Source organism: Kogia breviceps, chromosome 1 (assembly GCF_026419965.1).
Source record: "Kogia breviceps isolate mKogBre1 chromosome 1, mKogBre1 haplotype 1, whole genome shotgun sequence".
Taxonomy (NCBI): domain Eukaryota; kingdom Metazoa; phylum Chordata; class Mammalia; order Artiodactyla; family Physeteridae; genus Kogia; species Kogia breviceps.
Genome location: NC_081310.1, coordinates 14,659,693 through 14,678,674, shown reverse-complemented (window position 1 = coordinate 14,678,674; position 18,982 = coordinate 14,659,693). Strand labels below are relative to the sequence as shown.

Below are 18,982 nucleotides of genomic sequence, written 5' to 3'. Positions count from 1 at the left end.
GAAAGAAGGCCCGGTGGGAAAGCCCTTCCTCACTTCTCCAGCCTCTCTCCCCCCGTGTTTTATCTACTTCTCCTCATGCTCTCGCTGCTATTTTCCTTCCACACAGTACCCAAAGCATTTCTCATAGTCTTTTGGGTTTTTTTGAAACACTTCATCTGAATTTTGTGGCATCTCCAGAGCTGAGTGTAAGGGGACATATAAGCAGCTCATGTCAGTTAATGATCTTGAGGCTTTTAAAGGAAAAACGTTTCATAGATCTCCGAGATTTACTTAATTCCTTTTTTATAATAATGGTGCTTAAATAATTACAAATGCAAAATTAGGGGCCCTCCTTATACAGTTGTACAACAACAAAAAAATCTACAAAGTAAATCAAAACGGATGAATAAAACAAAGTATGTGACAGATGATGCCATTTTCTTGAAACTAGGTTGTTTAGTATAACGTCGTCAATATGGTGTCACTAAAACACAGGTCCTATGGCCTTGGCACTGAGGTGCTATTGTGAAGGCAGGTGTGGTGAGGCCCGTGGTGAGCGTTCATCACGTGATCTGAGTCATGAATGTCCATGAGGGTCTGAACCTGCCTGGCCAATATCTCTACACTCCAGGACCAAGATATCAATTAACCGATAAAAACACCGTAACAGGGCAAAGGGGTGGGGTGAGGAATAAAAATGCTTTTCCCCTTCTGCTTTTTGAGCAAAAACTCCATATCTTCATGATCTATTAAGTCCTGCAATTCATATATTTGGCCCTACTTGTGAAATTGATTCTACCATTTTTTCTCTGAATACACTACTTGAAACCGCAGTTCTAAAGCACATTGTTATATCATTCAGTATGCATTTGGTGCCCAGACATTGTTATATATTAAATATACCTCTAGACTTTTCTTGTGTTTCTGCAACAATTTGATGCCAAAGTAATTGTGGACGCACACAGAGACGGGCACTGAGATTACAGCAGCGCTTGGTGGGCATCCAGATGTACCAAAGCGGGCTTAGTCATAAACGTGTTTGGGTTTTATGAAAATAAAATCACAAAATTAATTGTTAAATTTCTTTGGAAGAGTTCTTTTACCCTACCATATGGGAAGATTGAAACAGAACAAAACTATTGATTTAGGGTATGAATCCAGAATAAACTATGCAGGGTCAAACTAAGGTCAAGGTAGTCACAAAATTAACGTCTTCATAAATTTCACTTTACTTGCCTATATAAAATTTTTGCCTGAGATTTCCTCACTCTGTAGAAACATTTATCAATCCCCTCACCAAATTCTCTTAGGTCCCATATGACTTAGGTTAAAATCAATGAAGCTGAGAGAAAGGAAAACGGGGAATTCCTGACTTCAAGGGATGGGGTTGCTTGTGTGCTGCTGTCTTTAAAATGATCTATGGCTCTTCCAGTTAGTATCTGCCTCATTTTGTGGTTTCATATGTGGTTAAGTGTTGGACTTAAATATTTGCCAGTGGTGGTCGTTCTCTCTCTTTCTGCTTATATGTTTTGGTTACTTTTGAATAATTTCTTTTATTCTACATAATGGCCATAGAATAAAAGAAATTATTTCCAAAAGTTTGCAATATTTCACACGTGAATTTTTGTGTTTTGCAAAGCAATTTGAATGTGACTTTTAGAAGAATCCTGGAGACTTTTTTTTTTAATTGAAGTATAGTTGATGTACAGCAAAGTGATTCAGTTATATATATATACACACACATATATATACATATATTCTTTTTTAGATTCTTTTCCATTATAGGTTATTATAAGATATTGAATACAGTTCCCTGTGCTATAAAGTAGGTCCTATTGTTCATCTATTTTATATATAGTAGTGTGTATCTGCTAATCCCAAACTCCCAATTTATCCCTCCCCGTCACCCAACCGTATCCCCTTTGGTAACCATAAGTTTGTTTTCTATGTCTGTGCGTCTGTTTCTGTTTTGTAAATACGTTCATTTGTATCTCTTTTTTTTAGATTCCACATATTAGTGATATCATATGATATTTGTCTTTGTCTGACTTACTTCACTTAGGATGATAATCCATGTTGCTGAAAATGGTAGTGTTTCAATTTTTATGGCTGTGTAATATTCCATTGTGTATTTATAGCCCATCTTCTTAAACCAATCATCTGCTGATGAGCACTTGGGTTGTTTTCAGGTCTTGCTGCTGTAAACACTAGGGTGCATGTATATGTTCAAATTAGAGTTTTCTCCGGATATATGCCCAGGAATGGGATTGCTGGATCATATGGTGACCCTATTTTTAGTTTTTCTAAGGAACGAGATTTTCTAAGTGAAATTTCCAATGAATACTTTGGCATGGGGTTCTAGGTACATCCACAATAGGTAACAGTAGAACCATGGAATGAGGCAATATTGTAGCCCAGTCAATCCAGAATGGAGATATCTTTATACTATCCTTTTATAATATAAACAAAGTCATAGCCAAATAAAGCTGGAAGTCACTGCGCAGATTATCTGGCCCAACTCATTTCTGTTCCAGATGAAAGCTGGCTGAGAGGCTTTGAGTCTTTCCCAATGTCCTGCAGTTAGTGACTCGCTTTTTCTTCTTTATTTCATCTCTCCCCTATTAGTGCCACGCCTGCATCATTCCATGCTTTAAATGACGCTGCCTTGAACTAATCGACTTCCTTTTCCTCTCTCCTCCTTTGCCATCGATCTTGGGTCTCAGATCAGGCATCATCAAATCTGCTGATTACAACTATCTGTCACATCAGGCACAAAATTTCTTTCTTTGGCATTAATGACTTTCTCTCTGAACTACCTTTCAAGCCAGCCTCATCTCCAAAAGCTCCAGAAATCAAATCCACCCGTGGATCTTTCCATGCCGCCAATGCACTGGGTTCCTTTCTTCTTTCCCACCTCTGCTCGTGCTGCTTTTTCCTACTCTTCTCCAAGAAGTCAGCCCTTGGCTAACCTTCATCCTTATTTTCTTTGACTTCTTGATCTGAACCACGTCATCTAGTTTTTCTTTTCTGTTATGTAATTCAAACTAAAAAGCAAATAACTCAATTCCAGAACTCCTTTCTTGGATTTTTATGTGGATCATTTTTAACCTAGCAGAGTGCTACTGGGCACAGAGGCTGGAACCATGCAGCTGACGAAGCCCTAGACCAGCGACTGTGTCCGTCTTTCCCTCTTCCTTTCACTTACCAGTTCCCTCAACAAATAAACACCTTTCCGATGCATATCATTGCTCCGTCACCTTCTTTAGATCTTCCTTCAAGTTCTCAGTGAGGCTTTTCCAATCACTTTATTTAAAACTGAAAATGCCCTCCTTAGCCTCACTCTCCCCTTTTCCCGCTTAATTTTCTTCCAGAGCAGTCAGCACCACCAAACGTTTCTTTCTAGAGAGCCGTGCTAATCTCTTTCATGCCTGTTGCTTGTCTCCTCGCATAGAAAGGAAGCTCCATGAAGCCAAGTTTTGTATGTCTTGCTCATCACTTCGTGACACGTGCTGAGGACAATGTCTGTTACACAGTCCGAAGATGTGTAGACTCAGAGTCGGTCATGAGCTGGGTGAACATGAACACAGGCATATTCCGTGCATTCCTACAGTTCGGGGTTAGAGGGAGAACAGGTTTTGAGCCCATGACCACAGCTGTGGTGAGTCCTTACAAAAAGTCCTGGCTGCGAAGGAGTGTGGAATGAGAGCCCTAATCCAGGCTCTCTTGGTTGAAGAAGGCCTCCCTAAATGAGAAACATTTAGAATAACTAGCCTTTAGTTTCTCTGAGGAGAGAGTGAAGGGAGGGGAAATCAATTGGTTCAGCAGATATTTTTTTTTAAATTTTTTATTTTATTGAAGTATAGTTGATTTACAATGTTGTGTTAATGTCAGGTGTACAGCACTGTGATTCTATTTATAGATATATATATTTTTCTTTTATATATATTCTACATATATATTCTTTTATATATATTTATTCTCTCTATATGTATATTCTTTCCCAGATTCTTTTCCCTTATAGATTATTATAAATATTGAGGAAGTTTCCCTCTGCTATATAGTCAGTCCTTGTCGTTTATCTATTTTATATATAGTAGTGTGTATCTGTTAATCCCAAACTCCTAATTTAGCCCTTCCCTCCTTCCCCCTTTGGTAGCCATAGGTTCGTTTTCTATGTCTGGTTCAGCAGATCTTAAAACAGGCATTTGTGCACCAAATGCCTGCTGGGTGAGAACAACAAAAGGCCAATTGCCGACCTTAGACCACATTAGACAGCACACACACCAGTTGGGCACCATGGATGTTCACCTTTCCAATTGGTTTCTTCAACCCCGGGCAGCATTGGCCACCCCCACTCCCAGTGTGATTGCCCAGCGTAAAACTGCCATATACCTTAAAATACACTTTAAAGGAGAGGTGGAGACATAAAGTAATAAGAGAAGGTCTTATAAAGCAGTCCTTATTATTAGGATATCGACTAAACTCTCATTCTCTCCCCCTACCCAACCCTGAAAGTTCCCATTTTTAATTTTTGAAGACTGTACTTTGTGCTTCCTCACACACAATCTATGTGGCACTGCTGTCCATAGAGCGTTCCCTGGCTTGTGTCAGAGCTGGGTACCATCTGGACTTGCTACTGTTTTCCTTGTGCCAGATGCTTTTTATGGACGGGGAATTGGCCCTCATCCCTTTGGCTGCCACCTCTCCCCTTCAGTGTAAGGTTTATATCCATTTAACCCAGGTTAAAAAGTAGAAGTATTTTTCTTGAAAGCGATTCTGTCATCGTTTAGTCTTCTGTACACACCCTGCAAACGCACCCGATGGGGTTGGAGACAGAGTAAATTACGACTTCAGACTTGTTTTAATCAAGTTATGCAGAAAGCAGTTTTCCAAATTTAGTATCCTTGTTTTTAAGGACGTGTAACTGATGTATGAAAAGTTTCATACCAAATCCACACTTCTTTGGCTTCGTCAGAAGGAGGTAGGATTAAAGTTTAGTTACAAGAAAAGGGGGCTGGAAATTAAATCAGAATGTCAGTGGCATCCTCTTTATACCAAATTATGTAGTTGAATATTTGTATCCATGGGCTGTGAAGACACTTCTACTGAGACAAGTTGACAGGGACAAATAAGAAAAACAACAGGACAGTCTGATATGATCATTTACAACTGGTTAGGGGTTACATGGGAGGAAGACTCCGAACTCAAGTTCTCCTGCCTTTTGCTTTAATTCCGAGAAGTCAGAGGCCGCCCCTGGAGTGCCTTGGTCTAACTCTGGGAGTTGCTCTGCCACAGAAAAAGAAAGAGGAGCTCTGTGATTCTTCCTCGGAGATCTGTCAGGTAATCTGTGAGGGGAGCTAGAATCCGTCTGTGCAAGGACTTAGAATCCAGGAAGGAGGAGCAAACGCACACATATCTGGACCTATGAGAGGTCAAAAGAGAGGATGACCTTTACCAGGGATGCTCAGAGAAAGTTCTTCCAGGGGCGGTACCAAAAACCAGGGGTCAGGGAACAATCCTTTGGTAACCCTTGTCTGTAACTCGACACCAACAGGGTAATGCATATAGTTTGGAATCTTCAAATTGTAAAAAAGTTCAGAGGACCTAGAAGGTGCTTAGGAAGTATCATGAAAAGGATAGAATGACAATAAAGAACATTTGGAAGAACTCATGACAGGGATTGAGAGCTGGAGAGGATGAGGGTTAGCTTCAAATTTAGAATGTTACTTGGAAGGAGCATTGGGAGAGACCGTAATAGCTGGAGTTTTGTTGAAGATTATACCTGTGAATTTGTACAAGTCTTGTCATCTTTTTAACGCTTTGTTCCATTATCTAGAAAATAAGGGAGTTGCATTCAATTATATATGAAACCTCTCACAGCTGTAAAATCATAATTCTAGATCAGTGAAAAGTGCGTTTATAAGACAGGTGCTGAGAAATCATCCATTGTATTCAAAGAAAACAAGCAGGAAAGGCAATGGATTTAAATGAAAGGAAAAGAAAGTATGCAATTAAAACTATTCTCATTTCCTTAAATTATACTTTAGGTGCCCTATTTATATATTATAAAATTACAACAAACCACTATTTTCTAGGGACAGTTTTGGCATAATAGCTACCATTTTTGGGGGTGTTTCCAATGGGTCAAGTGTTATGTTTAACACTTTACATATTTTTTTTTTTTTTTTTTTTTTTTTGCGGTATGCGGGCCTCTCACTGTTGTGGCCTCTCCCGTTGCGGGGCACAGGCTCCGGACGCGCAGGCTCAGCGGCCATGGCTCACGGGCCCAGCCGCTCCGCGGCACGTGGGATCTTCCCGGACTGGGGCACGAACCCGTGTCCCCTGCATCGGCAGGCGGACTCTCAACCACTGCGCCACCAGGGAAGCCCCATATTTTGTTTCATTTAATACTCAAGACCTATGAGGTAGGTGCTATTATTTGTCCCCACTTTGCAATGAGGAAAGTGAAACTTGAAGAGCTGAAATAACTTTCCTCATGTCCCATATATACCAAGAAACAGAGCCAGGATCGGACCTCAGTCTGTCCTACTGCAAAGCACTCGCTCTTAACCTTGACAACATCCTGTCCTGGGCCAAGAATGGGCCAGATCCGTTTGTGAGATCCCTTCTTTAATTCTGTGATCACGGAACAGCTGATAAAATTTTAAGCACAATTTTTTCCCCAATGTTACCTATCAAAGAACAAATATCTTGTGTTTACAGAAATAAAAGTTCTATTACATTTCTTCATGTCAGAGTATACAGAGGGTTTATGTGCTTCTCTGGGAAGAAAAGGAAATACAGCTGTTTTGCAGGTAATAACAGTTTATTTTATGTCCTATTTTCTTTAACAGTGATTGCTCTTACTTGGAAACTCTCCTGGCATTTTGTAGGCAATAAAAACGTAAAAAGAGTGCTCTCTGCAGAGAGTTTCACAAGCCTGGCCCCCAGTTCATAATCTGTGGCACAAGACTTCTGCAACCTGATTCCAGAGCTGTTTATCAGTATGTCCAACAGCAACATAGAAACCAGGGCTACACTTCCGACGAGCCCTGGGTCAAATCTCCCACCATAGGAACCCTCAACATCATTGCGAGAAAAAAAAGAACCATGCCAATTTGAGAAAATGCTGAGGAAAATGTTTCCTGCAAGAAAGACACAGAAATGAAAACTTGACTATTGCAAAGCAAAAATTGCGATTGGATGTTAATAACACTTAATTGCTCTCTGATTAAATATCCTTGTCTGGGCTCAGGACTAGTCCAGAGCAGAACTGTAAAAGAAACTCGTTGATGCCTTGGAACACTCCTTTTGAGCATCTTCACTGCTTACCCCACTGTAATCTCCTGCTCCACTGATCTCCGTATAATGTCCTCTCCCGAGTGGCCCCCAGGGGACAAATTTTGTTCTCTGAACCTTCTTTGCTCTCCATTTGGGTCTCATTGGGCCTTCCTTCATACTAATAAGTTAAATCTGGATGAATGGGCATGGGCACCACTGAATTATTTGCCTTTTTAATTATTAATTCTTGAAAAATAAAGTATCTATTTAAAACATGACTACTCTAACCTATGCATTGTGCTAGGTGCTTTGTGTCGACGAGTTATAAGTCTTCCAAGAGCCCTGTGAGATGGATATTTATGGGAGAGAAATGGGGGCCCGGCAAAGAGAAGGGGTTTGCTCAAGGTCCCATGGAGATTCAGCCAGAGACGATGGTAGAAAACCTGTGCTCTCCTCACTATTCTACGTTTCCTCCCTGTGACCTTTTAGTCAAGGCCATTGGAGATGATGCTAAAATGCTTGGCTTCTCCACCTGGGGTTGACCCATGTGCTGAGTGAGACAGGAAGAGGGGGGCTTAGCAGGTCTACCTCTCTTCAGCCAAATCAACTCTGGAATGTTCTGTCCTCCTTGTTCCTTCTTTCACTGTCTACAAGGATCTAATAGAATTCTACTATTTCTATCGCTGCTTCTTATACTACAACTACTGCTGCCTATACCCTATCATACTGTCTTACAATTGTATAATGTTCTGTTATATTGTTTCAGTTCTGTTGTTACCGGTGGAATGGTGATTTCCTCCGTTCTTGTCCTATGGAGGGAAGGAATTCAGATGAGAGACATAGAGCAGTTTTAAGTAGCAAGAGTTTTATGAAGCAAAGCAAAAGTATGCTCTCAAGAAAGGATGAGATGGTGGTGTAATGAACTGGGAGACTGAGATTGACATATATACACTAATATGTATAAAATGGATAACTAATAAGAACCTGCTGTATTAAAAAAATAAAATTCTAAAACTAAACAAATAAACAAACAAACAAACAAAAACCAACAACAAAGAATGAGAGCAGCCTGTCTGGAAACCAGAAGCAGCCCTGCAATGGGGCTAGGGTTGGTTTTTCAGAGTGGTGGAAAGCCCCTCCCTGTGTCCTGTGTCATTTGACTGACAAGTTGATTGACAGCTTTAGGTTATATAATTTTTCTCCTTGTGCACAGACACTTACCCATAAGCACCCAAGAGAAACACACGGGAGTTAGGGGAGGCAGAAAGCGTAGTGCTAATGTATTACAAATACGGCATAATGGAGCCTGGTTACTCTGAGTCACCGTTTAGGTCTTGGTGCTGTATGCCAACCTCTGCTGGCAATTTTTATCATGTTTGGTCCTGATAAGGCTGGAAGCTTAGCAGTCCTTGACCACAAAGAGAGGATCTCTGGGTGTGTTCTGATCAGCAGTGCCCAGGTTGGGGGAGGGAACAATGTCCTGGTCCAGGATGGGGCAGGACCTGCCCATGTCTGACTAACTCCCTAATACTATGAAGAATAAAATCTTAGTCCCAACAGTATCCCTTTCTTTTAGCTGCTCCTTGAAAGTTTGGAGAAGTAGTAACAGTACTTCTTGAACATCTCGAATTTGTAGGGCTTGACTGAGGCACAATGGAAATTTAGGTTGATTTTGTCATTGTTATGATTTTTATCCCATGGCTGGGGACTTTGAGAAAACTTTCTATGAGTGTGAAAGGTTGATGTTTACTAGTCTTCATGGCCATGGCTGTTCAGAAGAAGGGAATTTAAAAAATCTCCTGACCTTTTGTAATTTATTGATATTCAGGTCAACATGTCCATGGAGAAACAGTTGAACAAAGTATTTGCCACTTATAATGACACTGGATTCACTGATGACTTAAAGGATGGGGGTGGCTCGTGGTTCTGAAAATAGGACCTCCTGAGTGATCCCCGAAGCACACATATTTCAGCATTTTAAAGGTCAATTGGCAGAGCAGATCTCCAAGTGCAGCAGCCTGGAGCTCAGTCAGTCCACCAGCACCAGCAGTGGGTAGATGGTGTGGGAGCTGTTCACTGACCAGAACATGTGCGACAGAAAATGCCCCCAGGGGCAGAGCGCAGGGGTCCCAGACCACCTCCAGGTGGGGAGCTGCCCTCGGGCACCGGTAAGCAAGCTGAGGTCCAGCTTTAGAATCACAAGCTCAGCCACGAGCTCTCCCGAGACCAACCCAATAGCCCTTAAGCATCAGAGGCTCTAACAGATTGCTGGAAACGGGCTGCCCTTTCTGTGTACTTTCTCACAAATGGGAAAAAAGTGGAACTGCAATAGAATCTAAATACATGGATAGCAATGTTCAGTGGCAAAGCTGGAAATCTGGCATCTCACGTGAGAATTTCAGAATGGGCTTCATTCCCATACAATATATGGATTATTTTTTACTCTTAGAATATAGGACATGTTAACAGTTTTTACATCTAGGGAAGGAGACTTCTCTCCCTTGCTCAGAGACTTTGTTCTAAAGAACTTTTTGCATTTGCCTCACCTAGAAGGCTCTCTTGTAAGATGAACCCTTAAGAAGTTCAATAACCAATCTGTAAGAAAGGGTCTCTGTAGTATCAGAAGTGTTACTAGAAGTTCAGTGGGTTTTTTCGTTTCTGTTTTTTTGTTTTAGCTTTTGAAGTTCTTGAGATTTTTCTGCAAATATAGCTTCTATTACATTATCTTAATATTCTTAGTAAATAGAACATTATCTCCTGCTGGCAAAATGACCTTTTCTGACAATTTCAGCTTCCAAGTTACCAGGTCTTACCAGTGTTGCTTGGATAATAATCAACAGGTTTATAATAAGAAGTTAAATGTGACTCTGAAAAGACCTTAAGAAAAAGCCTTTCTAATATGACTGCACATGTTAAATACCTATATAATTTTTGTGATTAACATCATTTAATATTTAAAACCATTTCACACAATCCCTGGGACATAGTTGAGCTTAACTATTGTATAAGTAAACCGCTGTGCATAAAATTGATAACACTGCCATATTTAAAGAGAATCAGATACCACTTATTAGTTTTAGGGAGGAGGTTGATTGCCCTGGTAGCCTCAGGACAACATGGGGGGGGCGCAGATATTGAAGATTTAAAATTGAAGAAAACCAATAAACCACTGTAAAGTGTACTTTATTTTGATCAGTATGCGTGTGTGTCAGGTACTACAGGTGGAGCTGAAAACCATAGATAAAAAGGCATAGTGCTACTTTCAAAAGGTCTGATGAACACTCAGGTACAAGTACAGAATTTATGTATCCCGTAGAGTTATATTGCATATAGACTACACGTAATTTTTTTCTTTTTTCTTTAAATTTTTATCTTATATTGGCGTATAGTTGATTTACAATGTTGTGTTAGTTTCAGGTGTACAGCAAAGTGATTCGGTTATACATATACATATATCCATTCTTTTTCAGATTCTTTTCCCATGTAGGTTATTACAGAATACTGAGTATAGTTCCCTGTGCTACACAGTAGGTCCTTGTCGATTGTCTATTTTATATATACTAGTGTGGGTATGTCAATCCCAATATCTTAATTTATCCCTCACCACCTTTCCTAAGGGTTGGATAGAATCAACTCATAACGAAAGAAACTAGGGGAAACTAATCTTTGCAGATTAATTTGGTTCTCCCACCCCAGTTTATGAGGCAGCAATCTTGCCATGCTTATTGATTATCAGACAAGACTACTAATCGCCTTAAGGTCATTAACTGTACTTAATTAAAGAGCAGTTAGCAAGCTTCTCTTTACTAAAGTAATGTGGCTTTTAAAAGTGATTTGTACTTTACCAATATGGTAGCCATTAATCTGAAGGTCAATTTGTCATTTATATTTTCCCAAACAAATATATTTGGTAGGTCAAGTGAGCACTGATACTTCTCACACGCCCTCTTTATGCACCGTATCTGTAATTGTCAGTAAAGAAAGAAAGCTTCCAACTGCCCTGCCTGTGTGAGAGAACAGCCATTCCTATCTTTTTGAGCTTTGCACCCAATTATTGTTTCCCTAACAATCTGATGCTTTCCCTCGTTTGCCAACGGTGGCGTAGGGGATAGTGCTGATTTGCAAAATAAAGTTATTTCTTTGTAACTAGCTGTGTTCCAAAAAGAACTTGAACAAGAATGAAGGAGACAGATGCATTCACATTATGGAGTAGTTCAGAGACAGAGTAAGGAAGTCAAAACGGTATTCACAAAATTCACAGTTAGAAATTATAGGTTGCTGCATTTATTGTATATCATTTCATGGTATAGTTGTAGGAATATGCAGACGATAGGATTTATTGAGTGGCCTCTATAGCATTTTCTATTTTGCCCTATGCTCTTCATTTCAGGATTTTACCTGCGAAATAGTAAATGCTCAATAACATAGTACCTGCTAGCAAACACCTGTGTGTATTGTTAGGTGTTAAGGTGTTCTTAAGGAAAAGGAAGAGTAATCATATAAAACAGTGCAAATTCTAATAAATGCCACCCACTGCTGCTGGATGTGGTCTACAGTTCAACTGGGGTTCTTGCAGGAAAGGCTGGAGAATTTCCCAGCACTCGGAGAAGTGAAGGCAAACCTGGGAGTTAGCACCTGGTTTCCCGTTTAGGCTATCTCGCTGCCTTTCTCTTTCTGCTAGGGTTCATTCCCATTTTCCAGTTGGAAAATGCATTCCTAAAGATGGCTCTCTCATTTGCGGACACGTAGGCAAACATTAAGCTCCCTGAAGAAACGAAACAAAACAAAGCCAACCAACAAGGTTTCATTTACAGAGGTTATTTTTGGTCTGTTTCTCGAAATTACAGTTCAAAAGGTTAGACCATGATAAATGGGGAGAGAAAAGACCGCTCTGTTTCTGTGAGGTAAGCATCAGGGGAAAAATATATCTAAGTGTCATGTTGCTGAATGACAGGTAGGGAGATTCTTCACCCTTTCTGATTCCAGATCCCTTTACAACCATCCTTTTCCCAGTGGGATCCACCCCTCAGAGCTGGACCAAATGCACAAAACCTCCGAATACAGTGCCTGGTACCGCTGGCACAGTCTCCAACCAGCTAACATCAGCCAGATTTCCCTTCTGGCTGTGGAATATCAGCCCTGTGGCACTGAGAATGTCTAGTGATTCTAATTTTGCTCTTGGGATGGAAACAAACGTTTTGGGGTAATTACTTGGCTCTTTGGGACTATCTCTGACATATTCCTCTTTTTTTATTTCCAACCACAATTAATCTAGCATACATATTTCAGATGGACTATTGTAGGACCAGGAGAGCAATGTGATGAACCGTGGTCCAAATGAGGAACTCCCCAGAGGACCGTCAGTAGGAGGTTAAACCTTGGGGTCGGGGCCAGTTAGTAAAGGTGAGCAACTAGGGCTGTAGTGTGAGGAACATAACATTCATACTTACTGAGCTTATTGATCCCGCCAAGCACGTGCTTACCCCTCCTATCATACAACCACTTGTGACGTATCATTATTATCTCCAGTTTTCAAGTGAGGGAATTGAAGCCTAGGAGACCCTACACTTAGTCAGATGACTCTGGGGTGAAGTCAAGTCCTTCTCCATGATACTAACATATTAAGAAGCGAGAAGGGGAGATGAATGAGCACTTAGAAGGGGAGCCAGAGAATCATCCCAAGCCAAGCCCACCAAGACTCAAATACTGAAGGACATGATCATTTATTAGTGATCATGACTCAATGTCAAGGTGAGTGGTGAGGAAAGCGGTGGCAGATTTCAGTACAGTGTGTTACATACATTTGCTTAAGCTCTGTCCAGTCTAGTGGAGGGTTGACTTTCAACATAAAACCAAATTCCAGAGAAAAGCATTTGACCATGTTTGTTGTATTAGGATGGTATCATTATGCATTAAAGCATGCTGTATTAGTCAACATTCTTATTCGTCTGAGGATTAATGCATCTGGAGTAGCGGAAACCACGCCTTAACTAAATTAACCAAATTCTGAACTTTCAATCTGTGATTTGTTTTCCTAGCTGTTATTCTGTTGCTTTTCTTCAACGTTCTTTATACATGTTCATGTTTGCCAGTGTCATAGTCGTATCCAGGACATCCCTTTAATATTCCTTCAGTGACTATTAAATTTGATTTTAAATTACTTTTATTTGTATATTTTCAAGCTGCTTACCAGTTAGCAGTATTTTTAATGTCCTATTTATCTAAGACAGTGGCTTGTGCTGTTTCCATAATCAGATAAGGGTCATTAAAGCATTTTTGAGATTAAATAGCACAAAACCATTTTTTTCCCTGTTTATGTGTCCCATTAATATTGGAGCTTATGCTTACTATGGCTTAATGTTTCAATTTTTAAATATCATTTATGTTAATGTGGAAAGGCTCTATTATCTAATTGTGAGGATTATTTCCATTACCTTACAGAGTAATCTCTGCAAATATTGGCCTCCATATTTCTTTGAACTGACTGATTTTTAACCTCAGACATTTCTCAGGACATCATTCAAAATACTGTCATATATCCTTACGTATTTAGTTTTTTAAAAAGACAATTTTTTTGAGCAGTTTTAGGTTTTCAACAAAATTGAAAGGGAGGTACAGAGATTTCCCATATGCCTCCTGTCCCTACACACTCCTAGCCATCATTCACCAGAATGCTACATTTTCTTTGCCAAAGATAAGCCTACATTGATACATCATAGTCAACCAAAGTCCATAAGTTTGCATTATGGTTCATTCTTTTTTTTAAATTTAATTTTTATTTTATATTGGAGTATAGTTGATTTACAATGTTGTGTTAGTTTCAGGTATACAGCAAAGTGATTCAGTTATACATATACACATATCCATTCTTTTTCAGATTCTTTTCCCATATAGGTTATTACAAATGAACTTATTTACAAAACATAATCAGACTCACAGACTCCAAAAATAAACTTATGGTTACCAAAGGGGAAAGGTGGGGGGCAGGGATAAACTAGGAGTTTGAGATTAACATATACACACTACTATATATAGAAATAACAACAAGCACCTACTGTATAGCACAGGAAACTCTATTCAATATTCTGTAATAACCTATATGGTTCACTCTTGGTGTTGTACGTTCTATGGATATAAACAATGTATAATTACATATATCCATGGTTATAATAGTGTACACAATATTTTCACTGCCCTAAAAAATCCTGTGCTTTGGTTATTCATGTTTCCCCCACCAACCCTGGCAACCACTGATCTTTTTATTGTCTCCATAGTTTTTCCTTTTCCAGGGTATCATATAGTTGGAATCATACAGCATGTAGCACTTTCAGATTGGCTTCTTTCACTTAGCAATATGTATTTAATGTTGTTCCATGTCTTTTCATGGCTTGATAGCTTATTTCTTTTTAGCACTGAGTAATATTTCATTTCTGGATGTACCACTGTTCATATATCCATTCGACTACTGAAGGACATCTAAGATGTTTCCAAGTTTGGCACATATAAATAAAGCAGCAATAAACATCTGTGTGCAGGTTCTTGTGTGGACATAAATTTTCAACTCCTTTGCGTAAATACCAAGGAGTGTGACTGCTGAGTCATGTGGTAAGAAAATGTTTAGTTTTTTAAGAAACCATCTAACTGTTTTCCAAAGTGGCTGCACCATTTTGCATGCCCACCAGCCATGAATGAGCGTTCCTGTTGCTCCACATCCTCGCCAGCATTTGGTAGTGTCCGTGTTCTGGATTTTGGCCGTTCTAATAGGTATGGTTCGGTATCTCATTGTTGTTTCAGTTTGCATTCCCCTGATGGTGTATGATGTGGAGCATCTTTCATATGGTTATTTGCCATCTGTATCTCTTCTTTGGTGAGGTGTCTGTTAAGGTCCTATTAATAGCTGAAACATAAGGTCAGTGTAAATTTTATCTAATATCACTTATGATGATTGGAGAGAAGGGCTTTCCACACCAAGATTTCACTTTATGCAGCCTTCAATCCACAGAAGTGGGGTTGCTTTGTGCATAACATACCTTCTGCACAGGGGTGGCCTCCTTAAGTGGCTCTGCTGCCTTGGATGAGCTCCGTCCGCCAAACTGGGCTTTCCTATCAGTGACCCAGGGCACCCACCACTTCCTCCAATGCACCCTACCCTTCCCCACTCTGATGCCAACATCAGTGATCAGACTCTATATGTTGTCTCTGGAGAAAGTAGTATTCGTTCCTCTTACCTTGACTTTTGTTTTCCCAAAAGGAGAATGATCCATGTCAAGTGTAGCTGAGAACGCAAATGTTTTGGCAACAGCTTTGTATTTGGATTCAGGAGCCTGGAGTTCAAATCCTTGTTGATTAGAGTGGTTGCTTAATCCCTCCAAACTTCAGTGTTCTTTCTTCAAAATGGATATCAATGTCACCTCCTTCTCAGGGCTCTTATGAAGATTAAACTAGATCAATGTACCTCGATCTGGTTTGTAAGCTGTAAAAATGCCATTTTAAGGTTAGATGTCACCCCACTTACTACTGTCAATAACCCGTGTAAATGTCGACACCTTAAGAGAGTGTAATATGTGCCAGACTCTGTTCCAAGTTCTTTGTTACATTAAACTCCTTTCCGTCTTCCTAACAGCCATGAGCAGTGCGGACAGTGAAATCTCCATTTTACAGATGGGTAAACCAAGAAGGTAAGCAACTTGCTGCAGAGACACATAGCTAGTAAATGAACGAGCTGGGATTTGGCTCTGGACTCTATGTTCATAACATATTATTATGTTACTATATCACACTGCTTCTTTAATGACCACTATATTACACGGCTTATTTAATGACCATAATGCTAATGAAGAGAATGGTACTAATTACTACATCAAAGCACCGTAATGTACAAGTCTTCTTTATGGATCAGTAAATTGGACTTTTTTCTGATCATCCTGCACTCCTTAATCATTGACCCAGCTCCTGAATAAATATTTTTCGTAAAGTAAGGGAATGACTCAGTGTGCAGAAATTTAAAATACATGTCCTGATACAGTGGGTCAACATCTCATTTCCCCTCTTGATGACAGTGTTATTAGGAGCAGCTAAATTTAAATAGTAATATAATCTTTTCATTCGATATAAAATATTAATCATGAGTTTCAACTATATTTTCAAGGAAATTATTGGTCACGTCTTTGTCTACAATGTATTCTGCCACCTTCTTTATTTTAGTTGTCCTCAGTTTAGATAAAATGCATTAAACTTGTATTTATTTCTTCTCAGGTATTCATGACACTTTAAAGATTGTTTAGTTACACTTATGCTTGTCATCCCTAGCATGTAGCTTGCCAAATGGAGTTACAATATATGCTAAGAGATGTGAATGCCTCCTAGCCGTGCTGTGAAACTTTGTCCATAAGGCCACAAATCTCTTTGTTGAGTCCCTATTCTCCCTGATGGGGGAATGTGTTGTAGTCCATTCTGTTTTTCTCAGTCATTCTAGATTTTAACTCAGTTAATTAAGAATTGTCCTTTCTTCATTTTACCCCCTCGAGTAGCATCCGATTCCTGGGGGTCGCAGAGCATCATGGCGTCATGGAGAAGGGTCTGGCCATGATGCCATCAGGAAAGATGGGTACAGTTCTGCACGGCCTCTGGTCTTCAGTTATGTACTTGGTGGCTTCCTTGTCCTGAACCCGGGGCTTCCTTTCTTTCCATGGAACAAATCTCAACACTTACACAGTGTTTTGTGGGCATGGGGAACTTGGGGAGATTATCGTGTGCGCTCTAGGCTTCTGGAGACTTGCAGGAGTGGAGGGGGAGGGTTGGAGGCAGGCTGTCTCGTGTCCCCTCTTCCTGTCCCTGTTTAACACCCTGACTTATGGTTCTGCTGCTCCAGGACCTCATTCACTTTATTGGGCTCCACCTAATGACTTCAGGGCCTTCCTACTTTTGTGGGATCGAACTTATCTGTGGATTCTTTGTCTCCCTTCAACTCTGCTCCCTCTGCGCTCCTACAAGGATCCCAGCTTGAGGTGAGAGTGGGGCTTTGGAGGTGGGAGAAATGCAGTACAAAATTGGTTCTGTATGATAGCACATCCTTACAGATCTTTCCTTATAGGAAAGGGATCTATACCTGGACTAAACACGTTGAATGAAAAGAGGATGATGGTTTTGTCCAAGGATCTGGTGTCCATGTTTCGCTGGTTTTGAGGGCTCCTGAAATGAGAGGGGATCTAGGTGAGACAGAGTGTAGGACTAGGCAGGAGATGTCTTGACATCATCTCACCACAGGTACTTAACCGGACTTCCCAAATCTAAGTCAGTGCCATTGGCAGTGGAGCACTCATCCACTTTCTCCTCTTCTTTCCCTTTCCTTTCAAAGATGAGTGTGAGAAGTGTGGCGCACCTTGCATTGCTGAAGGAGGAATGGCTGCGGTTCTGCTTCTCTGCCCCCATAGAAGTCCTTCTCCAGCTGTGTCTTTTGACTGCGAGTTGCAGGACCCTTGATCCCAGTGGCTCACTCACATTCTCTCTCGTCTCTGGAAGCTCTGGACTCTATTCAGCCCTTGCATTTACATTTTTGTTCAATTATTTACATGTTTTTTATTAGCAATTTAATGTTTAATTCCAAAGTATACTTAACTACTAACATTTTAACAAAGAAGCGTACATAAGTGAGGGCTGAAATATCGGAACCATGTACTGATGGTTTCTTTTCATATTATTTTTCAAATATTTATTGGTGTGCCTGTGTAATTCTTTGTGCCATCCTTGTTCTAGACATTGGAGATATAGCAATGGACAAAGCAGGCAAATTTTTGGAGTTTGTAGCCTCTCTTGGAAGACGATTATTAGGTACTAACAGTAAAAGGTGGTATATGCCAGAAGGGGAAATAAAGGAGGTTGACTCTGTTATGGCCATAGTTTTTCAAAATGTTCGTGTGTTATAAGAATAGAAGAAAAGAGAGTCATCTTACGTAGCTGGAATCAAACTGAAGTTCAATCATCCCGTGACCATTCCCTATCACTCAGAAGTAGGTATGGAGGTGAAAATGTTACGATAGATTCACTGTTACTTATAAAATATTACCACTGAGTAAGTACAAATTTGATGCTTCAGTGGAGGCTAAAGAGATAAACACTGAGTAAAGAAAGACATATGATGAAAATACAGTTTCTTTAATTATATAAGAAATATAAAATGTATATAAATAAATACATTTTATTATTTTATTTCAACATTAAACATGCAGATATGTAGCATGATACTGACGAGTCTGACAAAAAGATTCTGGAATGACACTCAACATCTTCATCCAGAAAAATAGTCCTGACTACATCGGAATTTGTTGTTAAAAATAAACCAGCATGGAAATATGACTCAAAATCAACTAAAAGGTTTTTTGTTAGGGAAACTGCACCAATACAGCAAACAGAAACATTTAGGAATCAAATAGTTGTATGGTACGTTATGGTGGAATTTGTATTAATATTATTAAAACAATCAGGAGAAATTTGGTTGGCTTTGTACCAGGCAACTGCAAATGAGATTTATACCTTGGGAGTCCTGGTTCCAGATTGTATTTGCTTTTATAACACTTATTTCTTCTCACCTCCAGTACTCTTTTTTTTTTTTAAAACAAAGATTTCCTTTCACCAGAATTGTGCCTATAATGTGTAGCCCTATCTCCATGAACAGTGCCTGACCTATGTCTCGCCAGATGAATAAGCAATTGGCATGTTGCTG

The 18,982-nt window shown here is 39.8% G+C and overlaps 1 long non-coding RNA gene across 1 annotated transcript in view; it reads left to right on the top strand.

The window, feature by feature from the left end:
- LOC136793725 (uncharacterized) overlaps window positions 1-17,807 on the top strand; it is a 31,415-nt gene extending 13,608 nt beyond the window's left edge. The window contains exons 2-3 of the long non-coding RNA XR_010839352.1: window positions 15,884-15,938; window positions 17,618-17,807. This is a non-coding gene — a long non-coding RNA (uncharacterized lncRNA). The remainder of the gene's footprint in view (window positions 1-15,883; window positions 15,939-17,617) is intronic.
- Window positions 17,808-18,982: the final 1,175 nt, after the last annotated feature.